General features: G+C 43.7%; 1 protein-coding gene across 2 annotated transcripts in view; it reads right to left on the bottom strand.

Annotated features, from left to right (window-relative positions):
• Hmox2 (heme oxygenase 2) overlaps positions 1–6,068 on the bottom strand; it is a 30,201-nt gene extending 24,133 nt beyond the window's left edge. Inside the window, exon 1 of one of the 2 annotated variants that reach the window (XM_047533231.1) lies at positions 5,943–6,068. The gene's annotated coding sequence lies outside the window, so the exon portion shown is untranslated. The remainder of the gene's footprint in view (positions 1–5,942) is intronic. The other variant, XM_047533232.1, reaches the window with a different exon arrangement.
• Positions 6,069–13,157: the final 7,089 nt, after the last annotated feature.

Consider the following 13,157-nt stretch of genomic DNA (forward strand, 5'->3'; position numbering starts at 1 on the left):
AATAAAAAACTGAGGACAAAAAAATGGAGGTTCCATAGTTAAAAAAGAAAAGGGAGGCTCAGGAGCTCAGCTCCTCTAGGACCCTCAGGACCCCTGAGTTTGGCCTGGTTTGCTTACTTATGGTCTAGGGGAGACTGGACAATTACTAAACAGTTACCCTTTCCCACTGCATATGCCAAGTGACCAGCAACTCTAGGCAGTAGCCCAGTATGTCCTAAGAAAAGCAGCAGTAGGAAGCTGATCTTGGATTAGCCACTATTCCCAGGCCTGGGCTCAGGGTACCCCTATTCTTTCACATCTCATTTCCTCCAACAGTTCCTTGAAATCTTTATGCCCTTCCAGAAAGCAGGTGGTCTATCTTCAACTCATTTGTACTTAGTTCTAACCCTGAGTTTTGGATTCTAATCAGCTGCAATTGACTTAAGATCCCTGAGGGCAGACCATGAGCCTTAAACATCAGTCTCATTCACACAAGCCAATGAGAGTGCTGTGGCCTTAGGCAATGCCTCATTTCCTGGGAACCAGATTAGACCACTGTGAACATGCGGGAACATGCTGTCCCTTGGACTAGCACTCATGCAAGACCCATAATAGCTGATGTTCTGTGAAAGGCTATTTGTTTACAAAGGAATGTCCTTGAGTATGTCTCTAGTCTTCCACCCAAATAACTACTCATCTGAGGATACACAATTAGGTACTCCTGAAAATGAGGAGGAATGTATCTGCTAGAATAATCCTTAGACATTTTTGGTTGCACAATCCTTTGAGAATCAGATGAAGGCACGAGATCGTCATTCCAGTATAGTCACATTTTAAAAACTGGTGGCTGTTCTATTCAAGAACAACTGTAGGCTCCCAAGGTTCACCTGTGGACCCAGAATTTCATGTTAAGAATCCCTATTCTAGCCAGGAATGATGGCACATGCCTTAATTCCAGCAACTCAGGAGACTAAGGTAGGAGGATCACAAAGTTGAGATCAGCCTCAGCAACTTAGCAAGACCCTGCCTCAAAATTTAAAAATTTAGAAAAAAAGCTGGGGATATAGCTCAGTGATAAAGCAATTCTGGATTCAATCTCCAGTATAATTATAATCATCATTATCATCATCATCATCTGTAAATAGATGTAATATTGCTAAACCAATACTGTTTTCCAGTACCATGTGAAATTTATTAGAAATGTAAGAAAAAAAAAATCAGAAAAACTCAAGCTACATTCACTAACTTACTTTAAAATGTATTGTACAAGAATCAACATCTTGGGGACTGGAGTTGTAGCTCAGTGGTAGAGTTCTTGCCTAGGGTTCCATCCTCAGCACCATATAAAAATAAAGGTATTGTCATCTTTAGTAATAAGAGAAATCAAAACTACAGTAAGATTCCATCTCACCCCAATTAGAATGGCGATTATCAAGAATACAAGCAATAATAGTAGGTGTTGGAGAGGATGTGGGGAAAAAGGTACACTCATACATTGCTGGTGGGGCTGCAAATTAGTACAGCCACTCTGGAAAGCAGTGTGGAGATTCCTTAGAAAACTTGGAATGGACCCACCATTTGACCCAGCTATCCCACTCCTCGGCCTATACCCAAAGGACTTAAAATCAGCATACTACAGAGATGCAGCCACATCAATGTTCATAGCTGCTCAATTCACAATAGCCAGACTATGGAACCAACCTAGATGGATAAAGAAACTGTGATATATATATATACACACTGGAGTATCACTCAGCTATAAAGAATAATAAAATTATGGCATTTGCAGGCAAATGGATGAAATTGGAGAATATCGTGCTAAGTGAGATAAGCCAATCTCAAAAATCCAAAAGACGAATGATCTCACTGATAAGCAGATGATGACACATAATGGGGGAGGGGGGCAAGAATGGAGGAAGGAGGGACCATATAGGGGGAAAAGAGGGGTGGGAGGGGTGGGGGAAAAGAGGGGTGGGAGGGGTGGGGGAAAGGAAAAAATAACAGAATGAATCAAACGTCATTACCCTATGTAAATGTATCATGCAAATGGTATGCTGTTACTCCATGTACAAACAGAAACAACATGTATCCCATTTGTTTACAATAAAAATAAATTTAAAAATAAATAAATAAAGGTATTGTGTCCACCTACAACTAAAAAAAATTTTTTTAAAAGACTCAACATCTTATGTTAAATTAATGAAGGCAATAGTGTAAAGATAATACTAGAGAAACAGAGTAGAGTAGCCATAGAGTGAAATTTCTTTCAGTATGTAATACTGCAATATAAGCTATTATATTAACTGTTCTACAAAAATCTCTCCCTTTGTTGCTGCCAAGAGTTGGCACTGTTTCTAGAAGCTCAAAAATACATTGAGCCAGGCGTGGTGGCACACATATGTAACCTTGGTGACTCTCTCTTGGAGGAATGTGAGCTCAAGGTCAGCCTCAGCAATTTAGCAAGGCCCTAAGTACTAAGACAGACCCTGGTTGAAAATAAAAAATAAAAAGGCTGATGATGTGGCTCAGTGGTAAAGTGCCACTGGGTTCATCCCCAGTACTTTAAAGAAAAAAAAAGGGAGAAATTATTCAGATTACAACAAAAGAGGTTTCGTCCTATGTTTTTACAAATACTAGTCAACTAGAAATAATAATTAAAAAGCAGATAATTGGGCTGGGGAGATAGCTCAGTCAGTAGAGTGCTTGCCTTGCAAGCACAAGGCCCTGGGTTCGATCCCCAGCACTGCAACAAAACAAAACAAACAAACAAAAAAAAACCAGATAATTGGCAAGGTGTGGTAGCACTCATCTATAATTGCAGAGGCTCTGGAGGCTGAGACAGGAGGATCACGAGTTCAAAGCCAGCCTTAGCAATTTAGTGAGGCATTAACCAACTCACTGAGACCCTTTCTGTAAATAAAATATTTTAAAAGGTCTAGGGATATGGGTCAGTGATTAAGTGCCCCTGGGTTCAAACCCCAGTTAAAAAAAAAAAAAAAAAGGAAATTAAAAAAAAAAATCAATGTAGACCCAGCCCAGCTGTACAGTATTGCAATTTTCAACAGACTTGTTGAGAAGTGCTTTGCTTTCTGTAACTCATCATCATTTCTAGAGTAGCTCATATTCCTGACACTGGTGCCAACACACCTCAATTTACTGACCCGAACAAGGGAAAAAAACGAAATCAAGTCAGACAATGGAGGAATCACAGGATTTCCCTCTTCACATCCCCAGTTGGATTAGGTCATTCAAAGAACATGTAAGTTTCCAAAGACTACAAATTCCCACACACTCACCAGTGTTTTGGCATAGGAACTGTATTTGAAAATTTCCAATTTCACCAAATAAACCTATAAATGCCCTATTGCCCTATTGCACTGTGAACTTCTGGTAAATGAAGATTATGTCTTGTGATATTTCTGGGGGAAAAAAAAAAAAAAAAAAAAAAAACCCTAGTAAGTAGACTTACCTCCCTTCCCAAAGAAAGTAAATACTTTAAGAAGAAAAACTAATCAATCATTGCCCTATGTAAACGTATGATTACATAAATGGTATGCCTTGACTCCATGTACAAATAGAGAAACAACATGTATCCCATTTGTATACAATAATAAAAAAAAAAAAAAAAAAGAAAAACTGTAATCAAAACACACTGGTTAGGGCTGGGGTTGTAGCTCAGTGGTAGAGTGCCTACCTAGCACATGTGAGGCACTGGGTTCAATCCTCAGCACAACATAAATATAAATAAATAAAATAAAGGTATTGTGTCCAACTACAACTAAAAATATATTAAAACAACAACACATTGGTTAGAGCGAGCACACACTTGTAATTGCAGCAACTTGGGAGGCTGAGGAAAGACAGCAAATTTGAGGTCAGTCTGGGCAATCTAGCAAAACCCTGTCTCAAAAAACCTGGATTATATCCTCAGTGCCACAAAAACAAACAAAACACATGCACTGTTAAGGTTGAGGGATTAGCTCTGTGGAAGTGTGTGTGCTTAGTATGCCCAAAGCTCTGGGTTCAATCCCCATTACTAAATACACACATACACACACACCGTGCATGCGCAAGCACACACATATAAATAATATACACTGATTAACTAACACCATACCGGAAATTCAAAAGCACAAAACCAGTAGGCTACAACCTGGGAGACTGAGCCAGGACAAGTTTGAGGCTAGCACCAGCAATTTAATGAGGCCCTAGGCAACAAGAGAGACCCTGTATCAAAATAAAAATTTTTTTAAAAAGGGCTGGGGATGTAGCTCAGTGATAAAGCGTCCCTCTGTTCAATCCCTAATACCAAAAAGAAAAACATACCAATGAGAAAAACCCAGTAGGCTCATTTCCTTCTACTTAACGGAACACTTTAAGGGAAGACCACTTAAACAACATATTCCATTCCCAGTCTGGGCAAATTCACTTAGTAAAGTACACAATATCTGGAGGCCAGCCACCAGGTTCAAGATCATCTGTGTCATCTTCGTAGTGGGATGTAGGTCAAAACTTCACCGTGAATCTCTCATTGAACCCATTTTGCAAGGGGAAAAATTACCATTTCTTAAGGTTTTGGAAGGGGCTGACAGCAAGGAGAGCATCACACCATCTTTCTTTCCATCACACTCTGCATTGTGTGGTTCACAGCACCACCAGCAAAACACAGTAAGAATGAACTGTCAGGGGTCACAACAACCAGTCCATCAGAACTAATTCAAAGGCATGACACAGGCAGGTCTTTGCAAAGAAGGTACTAGGTTTCACTCCAATTAAAATGGTTATTATCAACAATACAAGCAATAATAGGTGTTGGCAAGGATGTGGGGTGGGGGAAAGGCACACTCATACACTGCTGGTGGAGTTGCAAATTGGTGAAGCCACTGTGGAAAGCAGTATGGAGATTCTTTAGAAAACTTGGAATGGACCCACCGTTTGACCTAGTTATCCCACTCCTCGGTTTATATCCAAAGGACTTAAAATCAGAATACTACAGTAATGAGCCACATCAATGTTTATAGTAGCTCAATTCACAGTAGCTAGATTGTGGAAGCAGCCTAGATGCCCTCCAATAGGAGAATGGATAAACTGTGGTATAAATATATATATGCACAATGGAATATTATTCAGCCATAAAGAATAAAATTACGACATTTTCAGGTAAATGGAGTTGGAGAATATCATGCTTAGTGAAATAAGCCAATCCCCAAAAAACAAAAGCCAAATGCCTTCTCTGATAAGCGGATGATGATAAATAACAGCGGGGAGGGGTTAGGGAACGTTGGATTGTGTAGAGGGAACGGAGGGGGGAGGGGGAGGGAAGGAAAGATGGTGGAATGAGACAGGCATTACCCTACGTAGGCGTACCATCACACAAACGGTGACTCTACATTGTGTACAACCAGAGAAATGAAAAGTTGTACCCCATTTGTGTACAATGAAAAGAAAATAAATAAATAAAAGTAGAAGTTAAAAAAGAAGAAGACGAAGAAGGTGCCAGGCACTCCTGGCAGTTTTTACTGGGCAATTAAGACGCCCAGAGTGCTGCGCCCAGGAGGTGGCAGGTGAACTGCCCGTCCAGGCTAACCCGAGGCTCCTCCCAGTCCCGGCTCCGCAGCGAGGTCGCCCGGGTCGCCGCCAAGCCCCGACAGCGGTCCACAGGGCGCCTCCCCCCCAAGGCGAGGCGCGAGAAGGCAGGACACGCCGGGGTCACCGCGCCAAGCGCGCCCGTGACGCCGCCGGGGCAGGGCCCCGCCGACACGTCCTCCAGAGACACCGCCCGCGGCCCCCTCGGCCGCCTGCGCGCAGCTCCCCGCCGCCCCCCGCGCGGCGTCGCCTCAGGCCGGCGCCTGGACGGAGCTCCCGACCGCGCTCCCGAGGGCCCGCGCGGGCTGCGGGCCCGCCGAGGAGGCGGCGCGGCCCGAGGGGCCGGAGGAAGACCGGGGACGGCGCGGGCCACTCACCCGCCGCGGGTCCGTTCGGCCCGTGCGTCCACCCGTCCGCTCGTCAGCGCTCCAGCCAGCTACTACCTCAGGCGAAGCCACCGCCGCAGCCGAGCGGGCGGGCGCGAGGACGGCGCGACGTGCTCACGCCGCGCGGGGCGGGGCCTACGGGGACACGCCCCCTGCGCGAAGCGAACGGCACGTGGCTGCGCCTCAGCGCCTCCGCGCTCGGCCGGTGGAGCCCGGCTGTCCCTAAACTAATGCTAGTGTAAACCGGGGCGACTGTGTTAACAAGGGCGGACACGCTTGGACCACGCGTTTGTCTTGCCCGGTGTCATTTAATCCTCATATCCACTCACTGACAAAAGGACTACACTCAGTGACGCAAGGAACCGACTTGTCAACCTTGACGCCTTCCTCTGAGTCACTGGCTCGTTCCATGCATTAGCTATTCCTGTGCAGACTCCACTGCAAACCTTGTGTGTGGACTCTGCCCGCCTCTGCTACCAGTCTTGTATCTGGTTTCCCTGCATTGGTCTTGTCCTGTTCTTCAAACAGCAGTCCAAATGGGATCCTCTCCTGAAAACTTTCGCGTCTCCCGGTACCCCCACCCCATCCTTGCCTTACTCTGCAAGTCCACCCACAGCTGTCAGTCTAGATGCTGTCACCACCTCCTAAGGTTTATCCCGACGTGGACTCTGCCTGCCTTCCCTGCTCCAGTCCACTAGTTTCCAGTACTGAACTGACTACAAATTAGATGACTGGTAATAGCCAGTGTTCGTGGTTGGGAATTTACTGAAGAAGGGGGAACAATTTAACAAAAATCTGTTAAAATTTAATATCCAATATTTCCATTTGGGGGGGTAGCTATTCTAGAGGAACACTTTGCAAGCCCCCAAAGAAGCACAAACAAGAAGGTCACTGCAATACATAAAATGATAGTCCTGTTAAATAAAAATTGAAGGAGATCATTGTTTTGGACTAAGCTCCTGTACTGGGCCCCAGCAGACCAAGATAAAAATCAAAATAGTGCCTGAGGCTAGAGTTTCACTTTACTGAACTTAAAGTAAGTTGTTCAGTAAACTTCCAAGATATTTGGCATATGGGTCTCAGTGGCTCATGCCTGTAATCAAAGCGGTTTGGGAAGCTGAGGCAGGAGGATTGTGAGTTCAAAGCCAGTCTCAGCAACTTAGTGAGGCCCTAAGAAACTAAGTGAGACCCTGTTTCTAAATGAAATATTAAAAAGGACTGGGGATGCGGCTCAGCAGTTTAAGGCTTCCCATGCCCCCTACCCCGCCGCCACCGCGCCCCAGCTTCAATCTCTGGTACAAACAAAACAAAACATCATTGACTTAGGGAGATCGCCAAATTTTCCCAACAGGCCAGTTTCAATTGGCAGGATAAGGAAGTTCCCTCTGCCTTAATCCTTACCCAAAATGTAGCCTGAGGTAACCTAATGTTAACCAATCAGTTATTTTTCTATTGTTCCTTCTCCCTGTCACCATCTTAAAAGGAAAGTATCTTTAAAATGACCAATCTTTTTTTTTTCTCTTTCCCTGCTTTCTTCAGTCCTTTACCACTCAGCTCTTCGGAACACTTATTCTATTTTATGAGATCAAGTTGCACAAAACTCTAGAATCGAAGGACTGGAGATACAGCTCAGTTGGCAGAGTGTGTGCCTTGCACGCACAAAGCCCTGGTTTCGTTCCCCAGCACTGCAAAAACAAAACAAAACATCAAATTCTAGAATTGAAAAGCAAGAAAGCCAATTAAGGTCTTTAAATTATTGTAATTTGGTCTGCAACCGTGGTCTACATTATACTTTGAATATAGCCCTGGTTGCTCTGCCACTGCAACTTCTTTTTTTTTTTAACTTTATGGTCATTTTTTTTTTTAGTTGTAAATGAACACAATACTTTTATTTTATTTATTCTTATGTGGTGCTGAGGATTGAACCCAGTGCTTCACACTTGCCAGGCAAGTGCTCTACCTCTGAGCTGCAATCCCAGCCCTGTGCAACTTATTATTTAAATAAACAGGTTTCTTTCTCTTCCTCTTTCCCTGCTTTTCTTTAATCTCTCCTGCTCCCTAATCTCCAGGGAAACAGGATTACCTTTCTTCCCCATCCTAGGCAGAGTTATCTGTCCTGGAGCACCCACCACAGGAAAGAAGTAATTCAGACTTGGGGATGGCACCAGTGTGATGGATTGATGTATTTAACTCCATGGAAATGTTATAGACCAGGCTATATGGGCAATGACTAAACAGACTCCATTTTACCCTGAGACTCCATGTTAAGTAGGAAATGCTTCTCCCATGGGAACACCCCGCCTCTGTACCCATCAATAGTTGCTTAGCATGACTTGTTTGGCAATACAAAATGAGAAAATTGCAATTCTTGTATCATAAAACTTTTTTTCTCTTTTTGATTCCTAGTTTCCTAAACAATGTACCATGTTAATGGTAATGTCAACAGTGATTGTTTAGATGTTAGTAACCATTCTTTAGTTTGTACCTAAGTAAGGTCATTTTGACCCACTTCCCCCTCTGCTAATGATTTCAGATCTCGTGATGTTAGTTTGTAATTTTGAATCATAGCAACAGACACTTATGATTGATGTACTGATTTATCATATAAAAACCCCTGCAACCCTGTGGTTGGGGCTGTTCTCCCAATAGCCTTTTTTGGGGCATTGTGTGAGACAGTCAGCCGGCTGGCCTTATTAAAGACTCTCAAATTTGGACTTCTCAGTGGTGATCGGTCTGTTCTTAAGTTTTGCCCTCTAACAACCAGAAAATCTCAGAATTGACTGCCCAATTAATAAGTAAATTGCAACTTTATCAGAAAACTCTGGAATATAGCCTTTGACCCTCCTCTTTAAAAGTCCCTCCCTCCCCTTGATGGGCAGAATCACAGCCTCTGGGACAAGAGTTCCCTGTGCTTCTCCTTTGCTAGCAAAGCAATGCAACTTTTTCCTTTTTCCCAAAATTGTGTCCTCATTTTTGGATTGACATTAGGGATGAGGACTGAGCTTTTGGTAGTAGGTCCTTTTGTCACCAGAAAAGGTCTGAGGAGTTCCCGGACCTGGGGACCTCAATTCAGGACCAGTGGGGTTCTTGACAAATGTTAAAGAAATTAATTTAAAGACACATCAGTTAGAGACACAGACAAAAATTTGTTTAGGAAAGCAGAGACATTCAAGGAAGAATGCTGGCCATCTTGAGAGTGAGAAAGGCACTCTGGGGGATCTTCCTTAAAAGAGAGTTGGTAGGGGGTGCGTGTGTTGGGGTTTGACACTGGTCAGTGCCTATAAGGTTTTCTGTTCCTGGAAGTGAGATAAAAAAGGACTTCAAAGGGCTAGGGATGGGGTTCAGTGGTTGAGTGCTCCTGAGTAATCCCCAGTGCCAAAACAAACAAACAAACAAACAAACAATCCATGAATGCCCTCACCTTCACCCCCAGGGCTGTTCTCCACTGATAGTAAGAACTTGACACAAGCAAGGCCATTTTGAAATGTATCCTCCATCTTAGAACAAGAATCACCACAAAGTCACTCTGACTCAGCCTACCCTAAACACCACCAACACTCTATCATCATGCAAAGAAACCCCAAGTGCTCCATTGTAATTGAAAGCTTGGTCCTTGCCTTTGATGCCAATTCAATAAGGAGGACACAGTTTTGAGAAAAAGGAAAAGAAAGTTTTACTACTTTTCTAGCAAAGGAGAAGCACAGGGGACTCTCATTCCAGAGACTGTGATTCTCCCCATCAGGAGGAACAGGTGACTTTTAAAGGAGCTCTTCAAAGGACACATTCCAGGTGTGCCCTGGTAGGTCCCAGGGCGCCCTGATGGTGTGTTAACATTCACTTGTTAATTTGGGAGATATTCACTTCCTAGATCCTCTGGCCCATATCTCATTCCTATGGAGCACCAATAACTCTAGGTAATCTTGTTCCTCGTCCCCAGGTTAGGGAGGGAAGAGGGAGAAGAGGAAAAGGAAATCCTGTCCCTTTTAAAAATAAGCAAGGTGAAGTGGACCACTGTTACACCATCATCATGGGAAAGGAAACTGTTACCTGAAACTGCAAACCTGAAGACACCAGAAGGTCACCTGAGGACCCTTCCAAATAACGCCCCTAGCAAATGGCCTAACCACAAAATCCCCCTACTCCTTCGCTCTCCTCTATCTGTCCCAGGCTGTAAGTGGAAGACAGATCTCGGTCTCCCTTCCTCCCCCACCATTTGTCCCAAATAAACCTGTAACTGTGTTACTGTGGAGCAGCTCCTGTTTTCTTTGTTCAGTTCTTTCCTCCAGGCCTGAATTCTTACAAGGTTCAATAAGTCTTAGAATACTATGAATCCAGTTCATTGGTGCCTATATACTTTTGTTAGTTTACAGAATGTATTTTTAAGTTAATTAAAAGGAGCCTAGGAAGAAGTATGGGTAAAGCCCAGTGATACTGATACCGCCAGTTACCTTGAGTCCTGCTTCCTCAGCTGTTGAAGTACAACACCAGAGAAGCATTTGGAGGCAAGTGTAGAGAAGAAAGTAAGAAGTTTTATTTTTAAAAAAGCAGAACAAACCTCTCCCTGGTGGAAGAAGAGGACCCAAAGGCGGAATTTTGGGGATGAGCAAATCTTGCCCTTTTTAAAGGTTTTGTTCTCCTGTTCCTTCCCCCTTATCTCTTATCTCTTTACTGCCTATGTAACTAGGCCCAGGAGATGCAGGAGAGATGGCAAAAAGTTGAGAAGCAGATGTGCAGGGGGAAGGGCCAAATGGAGTGATCCAGGCAGGTAGGGGCCCAGGGGGCGTTAATTAGCAACTCCTGGCCTGCAACCTTTTGAAAAGGATGCTAAGGGCAGGTAAATTTGGTGATCAATGGGTTCCTTAAATCTTTGACTTTGCATTCGCCCAGGGGCAGTCTCCAACTTTCCAGAAGCAGATGGCCTCCATTTTCTCGATTTGACCCGATTCCCTATTCTACAATAACTGCCTGTTCTCAATTCTGGTTTCAATATGGGCACCTTCCAAGTGCTATACTAGTAACAGGCATCTGAGGATTTGGAGAACCACATCACCATGAGCTACTCTGTGCTCCACAGTCAAAGAAATCGAGCCCTTAGCCTGACACCACACCTTGTGTTGGTCAGATTCACCATTTACAAAGGTTCCTTTAAAAGCAGCCTGAGGCCCCCAAAGATGTCTCCCTCTCAAGTGCCTGCCCTCCCTCTCCCTGTGAGTGTGTATCCTGCTCTACCATTTGCTTTTCCAAATAAATCTCACTTTCCTAAATAAGTCTCTACTTGTGCCTCTTTGGACACACCCTGAAATTCATTTCTGTGGTGTAAGTCAATAATCTGCCAGGACTGAGTTGAACTCCCCTTTTCCCTTCTGGGACTTTCTCAGACCTCATCTGGTGACAGGATGACAAGGTTTCCATTATTTGATCTATAGGTAATGTTGGAAAGTCCCCCAAATTTTGTTTTCTATTCTTTTCCTTTTTTTTTTTTTTTTTTTGATTGGGGATTGAACTCAGGGGCCCTCTAGCACTGAATTACATCCCCAGTTCTTTTTATTTTTTATTTGGAGACAGGGTCTCACTATGTTACTTAATATATGTTGCTCACTAAATTGCTGAGGCTGGCTTCAAACTTGCCATCCTCCTGCCTCAAGTCCCCTGAGTTGCTGGGATTACAGGCACAAACCAACTGAATCTGGCTTCAAAATGTTTTCTTTCTACTTGTTCATGTTGAGTTGTTAATGCATCCAAAAGCAGGAACGGCTACACACTAGAATGATGGTTTCTTTGCTGTAATGTACCACTAAAGTTTCATGAGAAAGTGTAAATGCATTATGTATTGCTTGGCTTTGAAAACCAAATTTTTAAAAATGACTTTGAAGAAAGGGGTGGCAGGAAGTACACAAGGCAACCCTCTCCCCCACCCAGACACACACAGGAAGAGGAAATGAACTGACTGATGTAGGGGTTGCTGAGGGATAACTTGGGCCTGTGCCTCAGTCTTGGCGTGCATCAGCAGGCTGGGTAAACTGTCCAGTGCTCCACAGCAAGTCCTTGTCAGACATCTACTCCCAAAGTGCTGAGTCACTACTGAGCACAAGTAGCTAAATCTCTACCCTCAGGAGATAAGACTTTAGAGCCCAGCCTGTATTCTGGACGCTGAAGCAGGAGGATTGCAAATTTGAGGCTAGTCTGGGCAACTTAGTAGGACCCTGCCCCAAAATAAAAAATATGACTGGGGATATAGTTCAGCAGCTGGAGATACAGCTCAGTTGGTAGAGTGCATGCCTCGCATGCACAAGGCCCTGGGTTCAATCCCCAGCACCAAAAAAAATATGGCCTGGGTCAGGGATTCAGGGGTAGAGCACTGGCCTAGCATGCATTAGACCCTGGGTTTGATTACCAGTGCCACAATAAATAAATAAGAAAATAAATAAAAATAAAGCTGGCATAGTGGCACATGCCTGAAATCCGAGTCTCATGAGGCTGAGGTGGGAAGATCATAAGTTCAAAGCCAGTCTCAGCAATTTAGCAGACCCTAAGCAACTTAGTGAGACCATATTTCAAAAATATAAAGGGCTGAGGATGTGGTTCAGTGGTTAAACACCCCTGGGTTAAATCCTTGATGCAATCAATCAGTGATATTAATTAATAAATCATTTAAAAATTTGGTACCTGCTAGCATAGGCTTGTAATCCCAGTGACTTGGGGGGCTGAAGCATAGGCTTGTAATCCCAGCAATTTGGGGGGGCTGAAGAAGGAGAATCACAAGTTCAAGGCCAGCCTCAGCAATTTAGCAAGGCCCTAAGCAACTTAAGTGAGACCCTGTCTCAAAATAAAAAAAATAGTTCAATTCCCAGTATCAAAATAAAAAAAATTAAAAATTAAAATAGCTGGGAACATAGGTCAGTGGTAGAGCACCCCCAGGTTTGATCCCCAGTAACATACCCCCCCAAAAAATTATCATAAAATCTGGGTTATCTCGAATGCTAGATCACAAGGAAAAAAGCCTCAATTTTAGTTTAATTTCTTTGATTTCCACTGTAACTGCTATGTCCAGTAGGCTATAGTGAACAGTAGGCGTTTAGAAGTCACTCAGCAAATGTTTGAGCATCTACCTTGTCCCAAAGATTATTTCTGGTACTAGGAATCAATGGTGAGGGACAGACCTCCAGGATCTGGAGGTTCAGTCCACTCTTTGAGGTGAATGAATGA

The sequence above is a fragment of the Sciurus carolinensis genome, chromosome 18, assembly GCF_902686445.1.
Source record: "Sciurus carolinensis chromosome 18, mSciCar1.2, whole genome shotgun sequence".
Lineage (NCBI taxonomy): Eukaryota > Metazoa > Chordata > Mammalia > Rodentia > Sciuridae > Sciurus > Sciurus carolinensis.